Raw genomic sequence first — 20,422 nt, 5'->3', positions numbered from 1 at the left:
TATAGATAACATCTTTTAACTTTATTGATTATCTTGTTGGTACTAATTCGTTTTTTCTACTTTGTTTGTGTCACTAATTTATTTCTTTTCTTTTGTTTGTCATTTTTCATCCTTCTTTGCATTGCATTTAAGAGGATCATCGCTTTTTCATCTACATTTGCATTTTCACATTCTGTATGATCATCATAAATAAAAGAAAATTGTTGATTAACCAAGTAATCATTAAAGTGGAAGAGCGATCATAATATGGAAAAGAGTTTTCATAACAAGGAAGAACTCAATCCGGCGGTTCGAGCTTGATCTAAAGAAACAAAGGGCAAAAGGAGATAGTTTTCCTGGAGATTACATATCACATATGTCGACAGATGTTAATGTCGACAGATGTTAATGTCAACGATCAAATTGGTCTGCAAGAGCTTATAAAGATTTGGGAGATTTGGAGAGTAGCTATCAAGGAGAAGTTTCATAAGAAATATGGTGACATGACCTATCTCCTCTGCGTAAAGATAGGTAAATCGTTGCTTAAAGCTATGGTCCAATGCCAAAATTTCGTATACAATTGCTTCACTTTCAACAAACAAGCTTTGACACCAACAATAGAAGAGTACGATGTTCTATCTAACTTCGAAAGACTCCAGGTGATAGAATTCATTCCAGACTTCCGAAAGTCCAAACCTTCAAAATAAAACTTGGGAAGATTACGAGTAGAGCTGAAGATTGGATAGTAGAGCATCAAAAAAAAGGGAGAAAGTGAGTGTTTTTCTGTGGCATTATCTCAAGAAGATTTCTTTGACAAATTGGAGAGAGTCGATTCAGAGGTGGCACTCAACTACTCACCGTATGGATTCGAAGTCATTTATGGAATAAAGAGAAAGTTGTTGGGATCATGACTGAGATCATGGAGCTAAATAAAAAGGCCAAATAGTATTCGTAGATTGATTTCTCTTGTAAAGATGAAAACTCTTTTAGATGAATGGAACTCTTTCTAAGAATAGTTACTTTTTAAATCGATACCTTTTGCATTTGTATTCTTCATGGAATTCATTTAAGCATTTTCACATGCATCATTCAGGAAAACGTGATATTAATTTGTGGAGGATTTGATGAAGTGGTCATAATCACGTGACATCACATTGAGAATAGAAGCAAGATAAGAACAAATTAAATGAAGAATCTAAAATCAGTATGGTGGGAGGTATTTTGCTAGTTGAAGGCTGAGCTGTCCAAATGATCTGAGAAAAGACTCCCCATATCTTAAGGTTTATGATGTTGAAGCCGTTTGCAACTGCCACATAGAAAGTTCCAGACATTCCATTGAAAACTGTAACGCACTGAAGCACAAGATCCAGAACCTGATGGATTCAGGGGCATGGATAATCGAAGAATGATGGGGGCATTTCCTTTACCACTTGCACTGAGAGCATTGTTTTGTTTGAACTCGGTTTTATTCTATCTTTCATAATTGTTTAATCTTTTGATGACTGGATTTATGCTACCTTCTAAGGTTGAATAATTGAACGATCTTTAATCTTTAGTTCTTTGAATATCAAATGAATTACATATTCTCTTAATTCTTCAAGAGTTATAGATTTTTGACATATATCAAGGTTAAACCTTTCTTATACCGTCCAAAACCAAAATAAAATCTCTCGATTTTTTACCCAAATAAATTCATGGTCACTACCAAAAAACCAAATTTTGATATTACCTTTCCTTAAGACTCTGAAATATTGCTTTTATCTTTTTGAGACAAAAGTCGTACACTTATCCTTTTTTAAGCAATAAAGTCATATCATCATCTTTTTAGACACAAACCCGACATTTTTCTACCAATAAAACCTGTAGACATTGAGTACAAGATGTTCACTTGAACATGAAACTTCCTACAAGAAAACAATGTGGTGCATCTCGAAGCAATTTTTAAAGTTGACCTTGTGCAATTGCGACATACTGAGAGCAATGAACAGAAAAAGGAAATTAATTCAAAATAAATTATATCATGCATTAATTATTTTTGTTTTCATGTGAATAAAAACTATTCCTGAAAATCTATCCCTTGGGATACCTCTTCTGCAAGGATTTATGTATATGAAAAGATGGACATCATTCTTTCATTATCCCTTCAAAAAAGAGAAAATATATCCCTAGTGTCCCCTTTGAGCCTAAATTATGTTTTCTTCTAATTCAACCCTAACCAAAGATCACTCTCCATACTGGGGGGCAAGGTGGAGGAAATTTGCTCACATGAGTTAAAACATTGATTCAGATAAGATACCTAAAGGTGAACCGAATGCAAAGTTTGAAGATCAAATCAAAACAAAGAGAAAAGAAGCAAAGAGAAAAAGCAAAGAAAGATAAATGCAAAGAAGCGGAAAAAAACAAAGAAAATAAAAGCGAAAACGAAAACAAAGAAAAAATTAAAGAAAAAAGCGAAGAAAAAAAAGACAATAAGCACATGAAAAGATTCCCTCGAATCAAATGACGCATCGAGCTTCAAACCATGAGATTGATCAAGCACAATCATTCCAGAGTCATTTTACTCGAAGATCATAGAACATCAAGAGAAAAACACATACGAGCATATTCAAATTGAGCAAGACAAGATTGAAGGCATCAGAATGAATTGATCCTTGGTTCAATTACCTTTAAATACTTGTTTGGGCCTATTTATCCCTTTCTTTCATAACGTGAACCATGGCCTACATTACATGGCTTAAAAGTCCCTTCTAATCATACATGGATTTCTAAATAGAAAAGACTATCTTCAGATTTCATCCCGCTATCAGGATTAATCTTTTATTTACAAAAAGGTTTTCTAAAATCTTTAATGCATGATAGAGAAAAAATAACAAAAGGGGGTTCAAGATGTAAATTTTGAATAACGTCTTAAAACCAAAAGAGGATTTGAGTTGAAAACCTGAATATATGGGTCGAATATGAAGACGGTGCAGCTATTGCATAAGAGGCGATCAAACAAATCCCTAGATAAGGCATCACACAACCCGAATAAGATCATGAGAACTGGGAGACGAAGAACACTTTCAATAGATTAGTACAGAAGGTACTCCATCATATCAGTGAACAACAAATAAACGAGAATACCAAACCTTGGATCAAAGACCACAACCTAAGAAATTTTTTATCCTTTCCTTACTTAACCATACCTCAAGATAGCAATAATCTTGACACTTATCAAATAGCTATAATTTATTGAAGGATTAACAAAGTAATTAATTCTTTGATATCCAATGAGCTCTTGTTTTATGATTTGTCAATTGTGAAACCTAGAAATAGGCAATATTTTCAAATCTTTTATTAAACATTTTTCAAAACTCTTTTAATTAACATTTTCATACTTTTGAAAATAAAAAAAGAAGAAAATGTTTTTCAAACAAGATAATCTCTTTGGAGTGGATCTTGGTAGTTGACATGTGGCTCTCAGACACTTAGCTCATGCTTAGAAAATGTTATGAGATATCTTTGGAAATTTAACATCGAATGTTGGGGCATCTTTAGGGATTAAACGTCTTGATGTTAACGATCAGATCTTCTGAAGGCATTTCCTTCACCAGCAGGAACAAGCAGACTATCAGTATCCTTTGATGTTGTTTCTCTCGAAACAAAATGTTGTCTCGCTTAAGATAGTTTTCTCTCAAAACAAATTTCATCTCACTTGAGACAGTTTTCCTCAAAACACCAAATTTGGAAATTTTTTAACTTGAAACATAAATCATCTTTGAGTCATTTCTCTTGGAACAAAAGTCTTGGAGTCTATTTCTTTTGAAATAAGTTTTTTCTCTCTTGAGACAGTTTCTTTTGAAAGAAAATCTTTGAGTATGCTTCTCTGGAAACAAAGTTTTGTCTCTCTTGAGACAGTTTCTTGTGAAGGGAAATCTTTGAGTTTGTTTCTCTTGAAACAAACATCTTTGAGATCAATTCCCTTTAAACGAATTTTGTCTTCCTCAAGACAATTTCTTTTGAAACATTATATTTGAGTCAATTTCCCTTTAAACCATTATCCCTAAAGATGGCATGCCGTCCTCATCACATAGAAATTGTTTCATCCCCTTACCAAACCTCCTCATCATGTAAAGTCGTGTCACCCCTGATAACTAGTCGTCGTCATTGTGTAGGAATCATGTTATGACACTTCCTAAAGATGGCATGTTGTCCTCATCACGTAGGAACCGTGTCATCTCTGACCATACCTCCTCATCACGTAGGAACCGTGTCACCCCTAGATAACCAATCGTCCTCATCACATAGAAACCGTGTTATCGTCCCTAAATATGGCCTACCATCCTCATCACGTATGAATCGTGTTATCCCCTGACCAGACCTCCTCATCACGTAGGAGCACTGTCACCCCTAGATAACCAGTTGTACTCATCGCGGGGCAACCGTGTTATCACCCTTTCTAAAGATGGCCATAACTCTTAATCACGTATGAGCCGTGTCATCCACGACCATACCTCCTTATCACGTAGAAGTCGTGTCACCCTTAGACACCCAGACCTCTTCAGCACATATGAGTCGTGTTGTCCCCAACCACCAAACATATCCAATTTCAAAATAAACAAAAAAAAAAGAACCGAAAAAAAACTGATTGTCTTTTTCGTCTTTTCCCTATTCTTGTTAACAAAAGAATGTACAAAGAGGGGAAGCTATAAACACTCATTTTTTCCAGGTATACAAAAATATTAATTATTATTATTATTATTTAATTTAAATATTTTGTTTTACATGCCTCACAACCTGAAGCCCAATGAGCCCAACAAACCAGATTACCAACAGCTAACCCATCAGGCCTGGCTCAGCAACTCATTACAATCATTCAACCTGACCCAGTACTGAAGCTAAATAGACTCAACCCAAATCCAGACACAGACCCGACCTGAAGAAGATCCGACCTGGCCCAAGTAGGGTTTCTGAAACCCTAGTCCTATATAGTTTATATCGTCGCCTGCCATGGTTACTGCCAGTACCGACCGCCTCTGATGCTGACCACCTGCAAACAGTAACCCATCAATCAACAAGTCCAAGGCCACTCTCATCAGTCACAACTCACAAAAAAATACATATGCATCAAAATAAAACAGAATGAATAAAAGATTAAAGGTGGCATTCGGGTTTTGGAGAAAAAATAAAAATAGAGAGAACCGAGGAGAGAAAAACTGAAGAAAAAAACTAACAAGAGAGAGAGAGATAAAGAGATAGTTAAAACTTACCCAGATCCAGTCACTGTGGCTTCATCGGAGGGACGGGACACCTTCTTTGAAGGTAAAGTTCCTACCTTGGGGTTTGGTTTTCAGATCTGGTAATGGGTAGGGGGCTGAGTTTTTAGATTGGTCTTAGTTGTAACCCCCTCAGACCGATGCGGCTAACTAGATCTGATCTGGAGTGTCACATTAGGGCCATCGGAGTGACCTACTCTAAAAATAGCAGAAAATTTGAAACTTTTATGAAAACATGTAACTCATAAAATGATTTAACAGTATGTAAAAATAAAATAGATTTTTAGACTCATATAAAAAAATACAATTACATGCCCCCTAATCACATGTACCATACTCTACAAACAACGCTGGAAGAACTCCCTTACTGATGTCGATAATTGCACTGGTACGATTCTTTTAACCTGAAAAGATGAGTAACAGAGTAAGCTTTGGAAAGCTCAGTAATACAGAACTACCAGATGATGCTGAAGAACGTGAAAATACAGATAAACATATATTTCCTTATTGGTTCTAAAATCTACAGATTTTATGCTAAGCGGAGATCCTACTGATATTTCAGGGGTAACGGATAATGAGCTTCATATAAGTATTTCGAATGACTAAGTTCAGGAGATCAGAATAGGTTGTCTAGTGTGTTCCTGTATAACCAGTAAAAAGATACAGATCTTTTAAAACATGTGTGTGTGTGTGTGTGTGTGTGTGTGTGTGTGTGTGTGTGTGTGTGTGTGTGTGTGTGTGTGTGTGTGTGTGTGTGTGTGTGTGTGTGTGTGTGTGAACACTACCCCCATCCTTTCACAATTTGTTTGTGTAGGTTTCCCAGAACCATACACCTCGCACAACCAGTAAGTCCCTGAGCACACAACCGAGAGCTTGCAGATATTCTTCCTCCAACAATAAACCCCCCAATAAAAATTTTCTCAATCGGTAAACGGAGATATCAGAAATCAAAACAGAATTCAAATCAGATATCAGAACAAAATCCAGATCAGAATTCATGTCATGTATCAGAACAGAATTCAAGTCGGAAATTAGATAAAATATTTATGTGATTAGGGAACACACCAGAGTTTACAGATATTATTCATAAGTACAGGATAATCTTATCAGGCAGAGAAACATGGATCTTCAGTATACCGATAGAATGTTGACATTTAGAATCACTATTGGAAGAGTTCAATAACTGATGGAATCATCAGTTATTCAGAATGAGACTTATCTAGATCATATCTTATTCATACATTTCTCGAAAGCTCTACGTAAACAAAAGGGTATTTGGAATCCTTTACATCTGAGTTACTTGTCTTTTCAGATATAACCTGACTGATTTGAGATGATAAGGGAAACAACGATTCAGGAAATTTACAATCTACGTCGATTGATCGGATTAACAAATAACTCGATATGAATAGTTCCCATAACTAATGCTTATCGACTGGTTAATTCTTTGTCCTTCCAGGGTATCTACTTTTTAATACCTAAAATTCTTATCCATAACTCATCTTCGGAGTCATCATTGAATAGATCTTCTAATGTTCTTTATTTAATCTCCACGCTTCCATGATATCATGAAATGCTGACGTGCTTGATTTGTAGTTCACGACCCATAAGAACAAAACATTATGTAAGTTCATTAGCATTCCCAAACTCATCCAAATCGCTTATTTAATCCTCATCCATTTAGCTTACTTAATTCACTTAATAGTCAAGTCTATTCCCGTTACATCAAAGTTTTCCAGAGTAATTCGGACGTTTTGGATTTCGATACAAATTATACTTCCATTCAGTTCAATTTGGTATGTGTAGTTGATTTGTCTAACAAATATCCACTTCTTAGTACCAAATACGATCTAGAGTTGAGCTGAGCTAAGTACTTTCAGAATTATCATCGATCCAAACTTGAGGAGACGAACTAGGATTCGAGTGGTATCTATGCCATTCAGGAAATAATATAGCACTAATGTTGGTTGACCTACTTAAGCTGCGTTCCAAAACTTTTACGAGCAGTACAACATCCATGTTTATTTGGATTTCTTAATTAATCCAAGACATTTACTTAGTCTAGGCCATAAGGGTTTTTTGGTCATTTTGGTGCTCAATGTTTTTCTATTTATTTCAGAGCTCGAGGATATCCAATAATTCTTGAGCTTGGTGATATTCTTGGTTATTTGTATTCTATGGGTATTCTGGTCATTTGAATTCTAGGGGTATTTTGGCTATTTTACAGATCCAGTTTATTACTATCATTTCCTTTCGTCTGATCTTATTATCGAATTCAAACTTATCATTTATTTCAGTCATTTCATACAATTCTGTTAAAAGAGCACTATTGTTAATTTATTCTTAACTCGGAGATTTTCAGGTCAATTGCCTTCTCAGAAATTACTATCGAATTATCAGGAAATTTTCCATACAAAAATAGGATATCAACAATTAAATCAGTAATTTATCAATTTAAGAACGAATTCTCAGGGTTCTTTCTTATTCAGAGTCAACTCGGACTATTTTTACCTCTTAAGGGCATTTCTGTAATTCTTAACCAGGTAACTTCAGTATAAAAACTCTTAACAAGGATAAATAGAATTTAGAGATCCTAGAGTTAAATGTTTTTCCAAATAATCTCTTAAACTTAAAACTTTCATTTATCACTTCTAATTTATTGTACGAGCCAACATAATTACATTCAATTGCTGACTTTTTACCGCATTTGGACCGAATATAAGGGTATTTTTGTAATTTTACTCCCAAAGTTAATTCAAATCTTTTTACAACATAAGGGTATTTTCATAATTTTACCTAATTGAAGTGTTCTCACAATTTATCGCTTAAACCATATTCGATTCGAGTCCATCCATAAACAAACAGGCATAATAGTCCAATCATACACATCCATGCATTTTTCTATTTTCAACATGTTCTATAAAGCATAAAGAGGTAGCAATGTATTACATCGATTTTTGTGCCATAATGATCGACCATAAAAATTACATTCGAATGCCCTCGATATTTTATTCAACTTCCAATAATTCCTCAAATACATAACAATAGAAATTTCATCAAAAACGGGGCTTAATTGTAAAAAACAGATTAAATCGGATGATAAATCAGTGAAAAACAGCTTACCAGGTTTGAATTTGGTGAAACGAACCCCAAAAATAAACTCAAGATGTCAAAAAACATCAGAATAGGTATACCCGGACAAAGTCAACGGACGTTCAATGCCCGGTCAAAGCCGGTCAAAGTTCTGGTCAAATGTGGTTAACGAAAGTCAACGCCGGTCAACGAGTTGGGTCGGTCAGTCGGACTGGGTCGAGTTGGGTCGGATCGGTCAAACTGATTTTTTTCCGTCCATACATGCGCCAGGACTTCCCCACACGCAGGGGCGGCATGTGAGGCACGTGCACAGCCGTGGAGTGTCCAAAAATTCCCATAAAAATTTCTAAAAATAAATTTAAGGTGTTTTGAGACACTTACCAAGCTCGGTTCACAATTTTGAACGGCGGAAAGTTAGATTTGAAACATCGAAAACTTTGACTTTCTCACCCCTCCACGCGTCGACGACAACAGAGACACGGAGGACACCAGTGGACTCAGAATGATGCAAGGAACACGATGGTGCGGGAGGTGTCAAAATGGGTGGTCGATCGACATGAATCAACGAAAAACCAACAAAAATGGAGTTAAAATCGACGATACTTCCGACTGAAATTAACGACGAACGATGATGATTCATGACGAAAGGTTTAAAGGGTTTTGTTCATCAGTCGACAACGAACACGATGGTGGTTTCGGTTCATCAAACGGAGGTCAGACAGCGAGTAGATCGGAGCTCAAAGGAGGGTCAAAGGGGAGGGAAAACTGGAAAATCTGCAGAAAACACACGAGGGAGAGGGGTTATAATTCATCCTATAAAAAATGGGTAAACCATGAGTTTAGTCATTGAACTTCCTGTACTTTTTAAAATGGTCTGCCAGCTTTACGATTTTACAATTTAATCCTCAATTTCTTCCAAAATACCAATTAAATCCAATACTTTATCATTTCTAAAACTTAGCCCCTAACTTTGGGTGTCACATTAGTAAAGAATGGAGAAGAATGAGAGGGGAGAAGGCTAATGTTTGGTTTTCTCGGGCTATCATCGCCGATCTACGATGGTTGTTGCCTTTGGTTATTTCTCTATAATGGAGATAGGGGTTGTTTTGGAGGAGATAGGGATATAAGAAGTAAAAGAAGGTTTTTGTCTCCCCATGGCCACCGATCTATGGTGGCCAGGGAGTTGGGCTTTCCTTCCACGGTGGAGGATGGAGGAAGAGAGGCAGAGAAAGAAATAAATGTTGAGAACTTTTGGGTTTTCTAGTTTAAAGAGAGCGAGTAAAATAGAGTAAATGAGGGAGGTGGAAGGAATTTGGCCACTAGGTTTGGCCTTATAAACAAGTCCTCAAATGACTTCCCTTGTAGGGAGAGAGATTCAGTGTGTTTAGGTTTAGGGTTAATTGTTGGGATGGTCCTTGTATCTTTGTGATCTTACACGCATTTTTTAATATAAAGGGATAATTTCAACTTTAATCCTTGTAGCTTTGTAATATCACCCGTGTTTTTTTACTTTTAGGGATATTATCCATTTCAATCCTTCACCTGTTGTAATCTCACCCGTGTCTTTGTAATTATTGTGGGTTAATTGCTTTTCAGGTCTCAATTTGTCTGTAACATTTTATTTTAATCATGAATGAACTATTTTATTTCTTTGATTTTTATCTCTCCATTTATTTTTCATTTCATTATTGTCCTATTTATGTAAATAACATATTTATGTGCATATTTTTAATTTAGTCTCTGTATTTTAATCTTTTTATGTTTGGTGGCATGTTATTTTATCCCTTTTCATTTTAGTCATGATGTTGCTTTGGATTTATTACTGTTTTAGTATTCTTGTTATAAAGTATTTACATATTAGTTACAATTTTCTTTGATGTGTTTGGTATTAGGATTCCAAAATTACATTTTTTATGATTTAACCCTTATTCACCAAGTGTGGTTAATTTATTTAATGTGCATTAGTTTTATTAATTCCACCTTGTTTTTTAATCATCATGGTTTTTTTAATATACCAAAATAAGAAAAGTTTATTGTGAGGGAAATCTACGAATATATCTCCCAACTACAAGGGAATGAATCTTTTCGAGGATTTTTCGCACAATTTTTTTGTGTTCGATATTTCTCTTCATTTTATGTTTATTTATTTTAATTATTTTTCACATCTTTTCACTTTTATTTTGTTTTATTTTATTTTATTTTATCTTTGCGAAAATTTCGAAATAATTTCTTTTGTGAGGGGAATCTATGGAAAGTCTTCTAACTGTAAAGGAAGTGCTTTCCCAAAGATTGTTCACACAAAGAACATTAATTATCCGAAAATTGACCCTTTTTGAATAAAGTCAAATGAATAAAAGGATCGTAATTTAAATATATTTTCGAGTTTGTGATTCCCAATATTATTTTAAACAACATATAATCGTTTGGGTACCGAATTTGGGCGTTGTGGGGTGCTCACCCTTCCCCACACGTAATAGACTCTCGAACTCTTAAAAATGAATCTTTGGTAAAATGCAAATCATTTTTTTATCGTTTAAGGTTTCCGACTTACCTAACTTAAAGGTTGGTGGCGACTCTAAAATCAAATTGTTTTCCAAATTAATTACAAATCATTATTTATACAAAATAAAAGTCATAACTATTTTTTAAAATAATAGTAAATTGTTTTATAAAAAAAAATCGTTATGACAAAAACCTTGACTGTTGGACTCCCTAGACCCGACGCTCCCAACACCAGTGACGAGAACTAAACCCACAGGTAAACAAAAATGAATCCCCTACTCTCTTCATTTTGAAAAATACCAAAAAAAATTGACTTGAAAAATCTCAAAATAACTTTTGACTTTTTCTTTGTATTGCTTTTTGGTTTAGAAGAAAATGAGGGCCTTGTATCGATTTCTATATTTTGAAAAAAAATCTAGATGTTTGTGTATTTCTTTATTTATTTATTTTTTATTCTTTGTTTTCTTGGGATTCAATTTGAAAAATGGAAAAAAGCATATATTTTTCTTCTTTGTGTAAAAACGAAGGGAAAAAATCCCTTTTTTTGTCACAAAGGTTTTGGGGTTTTATATGAAACCCATATTACATAGAAAATATGATTTAAAAATTAAATTTTCCTCATTTTGTTTTTTTATTCCTGATTCACCCTCTCTTTTTATCTTTATGCACGCAAACGAGAGGCTCTCTTTGCCATCGTTTGTCTGTAGAATAGAGGTGAGGCTCTATCAAAATCAGAGTCTCGTTTGCACAAAAAAGTTTTGCAGAGGAAAATAAGGGGGACCATTTTCATTTGTTGGTGGTGTCGTTGAGCATTGGAGAGATGAGGACCACAGCTGGACAGTTTCGAATTTACTAGTGTGTCAATGGACCACTAGTGTGTGGTCTTCATGCTCGAGTTGACCTGGCTACTAGAAACTGTTTTTGGAACGTGAAAGGCCATTGTAACACACTAAATTATGGGCTAGCAGTTTCCGGTTTACGTGAAAGGTATGTGAATTTCATAATTGAAGTTGTTGGACCAAGTTGGGTTTAATTGGGCTGAAATCGGGTTCAATTAACCATAAAAAAGGGTTTTTGAACATTAAAAAGATGTGGAATGACCAAATGTGCAATTTTACCTTTTTAAAAAGATAAAGGTTTTTATATCTCATTCCATCTTTTTCTCTTCATTTCATCATTCTCATTTTCTTCTCCCATTTTCCTCTCCAAGTTACTAACTCAAGGTAAGATCTTGAGAACTTTTTTGTACTTCTTTTACGCTTCAATTTTTCCCTCATTCCCTTCAATAAACTTGTTTTGGTTTTTCAAAGCCTTGGGTTCTTTATAACTAAAGAGAAAGTGAGATTTTTCATCAAAATCTTAGAGGAAGGGAGTGTGGCTAAGCAAGGAGCTTCATTTCGATATCCTAGCACCAAGGTAGTGTATTTCTAATCCTTTGGAGTGTTATGGATTTCATAAGCATGAAGAATTTCTAAGATTTGTGTATTTGTGCATTTTAAGGTTTATATTTGATTTCATGATTAAATTACGTTTTAGATGTAAAACATGTGTTTTTATGCCACTTTAACACCCAAAATAACTTCCTAAAGCTTTAGCACATGAGTAGGTGTCATTACGACTTTTTTCGCTCAGCGAGAATAAACAAATTTGGAAAAGGTTATAGTTTCCATAGACCTTTGGAATTAGGGAGACTAAATACCAGAAAATTGTCATTTTAAATAATTTTAATAAAAAATTTAAAAAGACGCGATTGGTCTGCATTTTAAGAGATTTTGGGTCTGGGAGTCGATTACGCTCGAGGCAGGATTAGTACCCCGCAATGCCTGAAATCAGTACCGTCAATTGTAATTTTTCCCCTATTATTAGAAATTTAAGAATTTGAATTTATAATCCTTTTATTCTCAAAATATTTTAAAAGGATTTTTAAGAAAAAATATTTCATTATTTATTGCTGATTAAAGAAGAAAGTAACTCCCTAGTTATCTTAAGAGAACCATTCCTTCTTTTTTAATCAAAATATTAGAAAATTATTCGGTTTTAAAAAAACCTAAAAATGTCTATTATTATTCCTGATTAATGAAGATAATAAGTCCTAGTTATGTTAAGGAAATTATTTCTTATGTTTTAATTGAAATAATACTGACATTTTCTACATTTTATAGAAAATTAGGGGAAAATATAATACAATTTATGTATTTTTAATTAACTAAGAATGTGACTCCCTAGTTATGTTAAGGGAATCATTTCTTATGTTTTAATTAAAAATGTTTTAAAGAATGTCATTTGAAAGTTATTTTAAAAAAAAAAGTAGTAAAGACCAAAAAAACAAGGGATTAAACAATTAATTGGGTTATTGAAGAAGTATGAGTTGATATTTATTCATTAATTAATGAGACATAGTTTAAATTTAAGCAACCACTTAAATGGTATTTATTTATAAATTTAATCTAGTGATCTAATTTATTCTAAATTAGTGATTAATTCTAAAGAACCTAATCTTAAGGTCTTTGATCTAATTTATAAATTTAATCTAATGATCTAATTAACGAATTTATAATCCCAAAGTTTAAATATAAGCTTAATTTAAAATTAAGAACTAAATTAAAAGAATTCTAAAATTTAAAGGACCTAATTAAAAGTCAATTTCTAAAGAGTGACTAAATCTATAGGTCTTAAACTCTAAGGGTTTTGATGGCTAATTCTAATTAGTAACTAATCTAAACGAAGTTTAAATCTAGAAGACCTATTTAAAGGTTTAATTGGTGACTAAAAATTAAGAATTTTAAAGTTAGTAGTCACGTCTAATAATTAAACATATTTTATAAAAATTAAAACAAATGAATTTAAAATCGGGATTGAATTGCATTAATTGAAAATTTAGGAAACATTTAATACATGCATTGGCCGAATTGGACCGAATTTTCACAAGTGAACTTTGCCCCTCTCCCCATTTTGCCAGCGCCGTTTACTTTCATTCTTTCCTTCATTTCTTTAATTCTTTTCACAAACACAAACATTTTAAACTTCAATTTCTTGTCCTATTTTCAATCATACCTTATTTTTTACACAATTTTTATTTCTTAACCATGCAATTTCATTTTTGATCCACAGTAACACCAAATACTCATCCATTCTTGTTTCTTTAGTTTTCCAAATCCAAATAAAATAAAACCTTCAAGCAATAAACCAAGAAAAAGTGAAGAACCTCACCTTTGATGGACAACCAGTCAAATTGAATTAAACCCTAACGATGGTGTGCAAGATGGTGAGAACTCCTTTCTTCTCTAACTTCCATAAGTTATGGCTTTGATTTCTTGTATTGATGATAGATGATGAGAAACTGTGAATGATTCTCTATTGATATTGGTTATTGTTTCTTGTTACTGATTTTTGTTGTATCCCCTAGACTCGACCCAGACGTTATGCCCAAATCTAGGCGGTCACATATCACATTCAGAAATTCTTTTCATATTTAAAACAACGTTAAAATCCATATAACAGTATAATATGAAATTTATCCATAATAAGGATTCGTACTATAAATGTATACATATACATATATCAGAAAACCGTATGAAACATTTACGGAACAAAATACTAGTAATATAAATATATCAAGACGGTTGCAAAAAACGCGTCACCAAAGTATAACAAAGACATATAGAGATATACAATAGTACAAAGGTATGATTAGTCGATCCTCCTGATGCCAAGTCTGCTATTATCTGAACAGGTTAAAATTTACGGAATGAGCTAAAAAGCTCAGTGTGCTCCTTACGGTGTATAAAAACTTATAGATAAAATATTTATGTAAATCGATTTATCAAACATGTTTTAAAAACGTGAATACTACCCCGTTTGATCACCAGAATGTGTAGGTTCCCCATAACCTTACACCCATATGTACACCCAGTATGTGCTTACCATGTGCACAAAGTAGATGAGCATACGGTAAGGTCTTATTTTGTGCACAAAGCAAAGGAGCTTGCTGTAAGGACTTACCCTGAGCACAAAGCTGGGGAGCCTGAGGTAAGGGCTTACCCTAAGCCCAAATTCGACGAGCCTACGGAAAGCGGTAAGGTCTTACAAGTCATAGACTAGGCCTGAGATACTTCCTCCAATAAAACCCCCAATTACAAAAATAACATGTATGTAGTCGAATGAAAATGGTAGTTTAATCCATTAAAACATAAAAATATTTAATTTTTAGAAATCAGATACGAAAATATGGTAATCCAGAGATCATATCATAAATATACAGTAAATCAGATATTAGATAAATAATGTTAAAAAAATCAGGTATTATATTGTAAATATATTCAGTATTATCTGAAATCTCAATCAGTTTAGACAGATAGTTGAAAACAGTAATGTAACACCAACAGGAAACACACATGTATCGGTATGAGTAGTCTGATAGGGAAGCCTACTCTGAGTTGTCGATCACAATCAGCGGCATTGCTAGATCCTACGAATCAGAAAATCTATATCGAAATCCTAATATGAATAATATTAACCTTTATTTAAACAAATTACGGAAACCTATGGGTAACTCTCGTAAAATACGGATCTAGCGGATCTGACGGACGGGAAACACCAGATCTAATCGACCCTCGGTTTGGTGAAACATGAGTATCTTCATAAAAATATATTCTCAAATCAATTACATAATCAAATCCTAAAAGAAATTAAACAAAATGCTAAAAACACTAAGCATTTTTGGATTAATGGGATCAATTTAGGCTTTCGGTCATAATTTGGCAAAACGGCTTCGGAATCGGATTCAGAACGTCGAAAAACATAAAACATGACTTTTCAAAAATTTTGACTTTTTAGTCAAAGTTAATGGCCAACGGTTAATGTTGGACTGGGTCGGGTTTGGTCGACATTTCCAAGCTATTCACCAGGCGGTGGACGTTCCCCATGCGTAGATGTTGTGTGTGGGGGCGCGTACGGGGCTTTATAGGGTCAGAAAAATTCCAAAAAAATTCCTAATTGCTTTTTAAGGGGTTTTGAGATACTTACCAAGTTCGGTTAACAACGGTGAACGATGGAGAGATCGATTTCGAAATGTCAGAAACTTGATATTCCTTACCCCCTCACACACTAGTGACAACGGGGATAATAAGGACACCAGTGGACTCGAGATGACACAAGAAACACGATGGTGTGGGAGGTGTAAAAAATGGAGTAATGATCGGCGACGAAACAACGATCAAAGATTTCTTTCCAAAAGAGAAAAAATTTTAAGAGAGAGAAAAATAAATTTAATTTTTTATTATTTTGGGTTATATAAACCCTAAAAAAGAAAATGATAAAATCATACCATAGGTCCTCCATCTTTATTTGCTTTGTGAAATTGGATATAAATTTAATCAAAATTTTACTTTGGTCCCTGATTTAAATCAAAATTCAATTTATTCCTTGAAATTTTTTAAGAGAATTTTAGGCTCTATTTTAGGGTTTGACAACTCCCCCCCCCCAAAGAAATTTCTTCCTCCAAATTTATCTGATGTAAAGAGATGTGGAAATCAAGCCTCCATTGACTCCAATGTCTCCCAAGTAGCTTCTGAGGGGCTACGGTTACTCCATCAAACTTTGACCATCGGAATATGCCTATTCTGAAAAACTCTCTCATCCCGATCTAAAATCTGAACGGGCTCCTCCTCATAGGACAAATCAGGTCTGAACTCTAACTCCTCAACCTAAATGATGTGACCTGGATCTAGACAGTATCGCCTCAACATGGATACATGGAAAACATCATGAATGCGATTGAACTGAGGAAGCAACTCAAGCTAATAAGCAACATGTCTGACTTTCTTCATAATACAATACGACCCAATAAATCTCGAACTCAATTTTCCCTTACATCCAAATCTCAACACTTTCTTCCACGGAGATACCTTGAGCAAAACTTGATCCCCAACCTTAAACTCGATATCCTTCCATCGATGATCTGCATATGATTTCTACCTATCAAATGCCTCTCTCAGGCGATCATGGATCAATTTGACATTATCTTCAGCCTCTGGACCTAAATTCTTTCTATTATGCAACTCTGTCTAATAGATAGGTGTATGAAAAAGACGTCCATACATAGCCTCGTACGGTGCCATGCGAATACTTGCCTGGTAACTGATATTGTAAGCAAACTCAGCTAAGGACAAGAAATATTCCCAACTACCACTGAAGTTAATAATAACTCTAACTAATACCAACTGATAAACTTAATAATAACCGAAAAAAAATACTTAAAAAGATATGTATATAAATTCAAAAGACACCCCGGACAAAATGAGCATCTACAATTTTAAAAGTTAACAATACTTTTTATATATAATTACGAAATTAAATATTTTTAACTTAAGTAATAAATTTTAAATTTTTTATCAATAATTAGATGGATGGATGGATGGATGGATATTAACTCAAAATTATTTAAAAAACTTATATTATTTGATGGAGTTAACAACAATTTTTATATATAATCTTTAAATGATTTTTTTTAACTTAAGTAATAATTTTAATTTTTTATTAAAGAGTATATACATATATATATATATATATTATTTGATGGAGTTAACAAAAAAATTTATATATAACCATTAAATTAATTTTTTAACTTAAGTAAAAAATATAAATTTTTTATTAAATATTTTATATATTTTTAACTCAATTTATTTTTATTAAAAATATATGAAATCATTTTAAAAATAAAATTGAGTTTGAAATTATTTTAAAAAATCATTAAATTAATTTTTTAACTTAAGCAATAAATGAAATTATTTTTAAAAATTTTAAATTATCACTTAAACTAAAACAAATAAATTGAGTTATAAATATATATATTAAATTATTTTTAAAAAATTTAAAATTTTTACTTTAGTTAGAACTAAAATTATTTTTTACTTTTTTTCTCTGCCATTTCTTACAAAAGGTTATATCTTAAATATTGTATTTTATAATCGATTTTAGTTGAGTGGTTTGGGCTTTTTTATTTGTCCTAATTGACACAGATTTGATTCCTACTCCCCTTGCAAGTAGTTTCTTCTATTATTTATTTTCCACCTAATCAAATGTAACTGGGGTCACAATTTCATCCGTATTCGAGATGTTTGAATTTGATCGGGTCGATTTTATTTCAAAAATTAAGTTAAGTTCGGGTTGGACTTTTTAAGAGAAGCAAAGTCAGGTCGGATAGAGTGTGGACTTTTCAATTAAATCTTTAATTTATATCATGTTGAATCGGGTTGGGTTAAATTTATACTCTAAAAAATTAGGTCAGATCAGAGTCAGTGAAAGATATATATTTTTTTTTTGTCGGGTCAAATCGGAAATATGATATAAAATTTTTCGAATCAAGTTCGAATGGAATATACATATTTTCAAGTCATGTCGGATTAACCAAAAATTCTGACCCTAACCTAACCTGTTATCATTCTAAATTGTAATATGTTAACAAAATTAAAAGATTAATGATAAAAATAAAAGGACTAAAAGTTAAGTGATCAATAATATAATTTACCCAAAATATTAATCATTTTCCTTTGTTTGTTCTTGACGTCCAAACCAGCGAAGCGGGCTCAAAGAAAAACTTGAAATAATGGTAAGAGAAATAAATACATATTCTACCAAGATCAATGGAGTTGCCAATCTCGAGTCGATCATACAGAAATGCGCGTTCTTCTCCCACATAAAGCAACTCCAAGCTTACATCTTTACAACCGGCAACTTCAAATTCAGCCTCGCCCGGTCCAAACTGCTCGATCTTTGTGCCATCGCCCCCTTTGGCTCTCTCTCATTTGCCGTCTCCGTTTTCCGTCGAATCCCAACTCCTTTTACCAATGACTTCAACGCCATTATCCGTGGCCTCATCCAAAGCCCTCAACCCTCCGCCGCTTTCGCATGGTTCAGAGCCATGCAACGTGGGTCTTTCAGGGTGGATGCGTCACTTGCTCTTTCACTCTCAAAGCTTGCGCACGTGTCTTGGCTGCTACGGAGTCTTTCAGCTTCATGCCAACATAATAGGCTTTGGGTTCATGGCGGACGCTTTGTTAGGAACTACTTTGCTCAATGTGTAAGCCAAAGTCGGCAATCTTGGGTATGCTAGTTTGGTGTTTGATGAAATGCGGCTTAGAGATATTGCCTCATTAAATTCCCTTATTTTAAGGTTGGCTCAAGGGAGCCAAGCGAGTGAAGCGTTGGATTCGTTTAAGAGAATGGGAGTTGAAGGGTGAAGCCTAACGAGGTGACGGTATTGGTGTTCTTTCAGCGTGCTCGCATATGGGAGACTTTAAAGAAGGTGAAAAGATTCATGGGTTTATAAGGAACCAGAAGCTTGATTCAAACGTGCAGGTTTGTAATGCAGTTATTGATATGTACGCAAATTGCGGATTTGTGGATAAGGCTTGCGGTGTGTTTGACAACATGGGTTGTATGAAGTGTCTTGTTACATGGAATACTATGATCATGGCCTTTGCAAGGGATGGAGATGGGCATAAAGCGCTTAAACTTTTCGAGCAAATGGAGAAAGATGGAGTGCAGCCTGATGCGGTGACATATCTTGCTGTGTTATGTGCTTGTAACCATGCTGGTCTGGTGGAGGATGCTTTGAGATTGTTCCATACGATAGGGAAGCATGGAGTGAAGCCTAATGTGAAGCATTATGGAAGTCTGGTTGATTTGCTAGGTCGTGCTGAGAGTCTTAAAGAGGCTTATAACCTTATCAATTCGATGTCAATGGTGCCGGACCTAGTGAGTTGGCAGAGTTTGCTAGGAGCTTGCAGAATTTACAAGGATGTGGAAATGGCAGAGATTGCTTCGAGGAATCTAGTAGAGATGGGGTCCAATAATTGCAGGGATTTCGTGTTGTTATCAAACGTATATGCTGCGCATGAGAGATGGAATGATGTTGGTAGGGTGAGGGATTCCATGAAAAATCGGGATGTTAAGAAGGTGCCCGGTTTTAGCTACATTGAGGCGGATGGCTTGATGCACAAGTTTTTCACCTGCGATAAGAGCAACGCCAGATGGAAAGAGACATATTTGAAATTGGATGAGATCAGATTCAAGATTAAAGAGTTGGGCTATGTGGCTGAGACTAGTTTTGTTCTTCATGACATAGGAGGAGGAGGAGAACCAACTGTGTTATCATAGTGAGAAGTTCGCAGTGGCCTTTGGTTTGATTAGTACAAGTGAAGGAACCCCGATTCTTGTGATTAAGAATCTTAGAATATGTGGAGATTGCCATGTGGTGATCAAGCTTGTATCAAAGATATATGAGCGACAGATTATCGTGAGGGATCGAGTTCGGTTTCACAAGTTCAAAGATGGGTTTTGTTCTTGTAGTGATTACCGGTAAAGTGGCAAGTGTAACAATAGCAAAATGTCAAATTGATTATTTAACAGATTCTTTCTACAATCTTTCTCCCTTGTGTATTAAGTAATAGGGTTGGAACAAACCGAGTCGAGCTCGAGTATTGCTGAGCTCGACTCGAAAAGTTTAAAGTTGAATTCGACTCGAAAGCTCGCGCTTTGAAAATTTGTAAAGTTCGACTCGAACTCGAAATAAAAAAAATTGAAGGCTTAAG

At 34.2% G+C, this 20,422-nt stretch overlaps 1 pseudogene; it reads left to right on the top strand.

Moving 5' to 3' along the window:
* The first annotated feature begins 18,418 nt into the window (after positions 1-18,418).
* Positions 18,419-20,194, top strand: LOC120130204 (annotated as a pseudogene).
* Positions 20,195-20,422: the final 228 nt, after the last annotated feature.

This window comes from Hibiscus syriacus, unplaced genomic scaffold, assembly GCF_006381635.1.
Source record: "Hibiscus syriacus cultivar Baekdansim isolate YM2019G1 unplaced genomic scaffold, ASM638163v2 tig00110528_pilon, whole genome shotgun sequence".
NCBI lineage: Eukaryota > Viridiplantae > Streptophyta > Magnoliopsida > Malvales > Malvaceae > Hibiscus > Hibiscus syriacus.
This window is presented reverse-complemented; position numbering and strand designations above follow the sequence as displayed.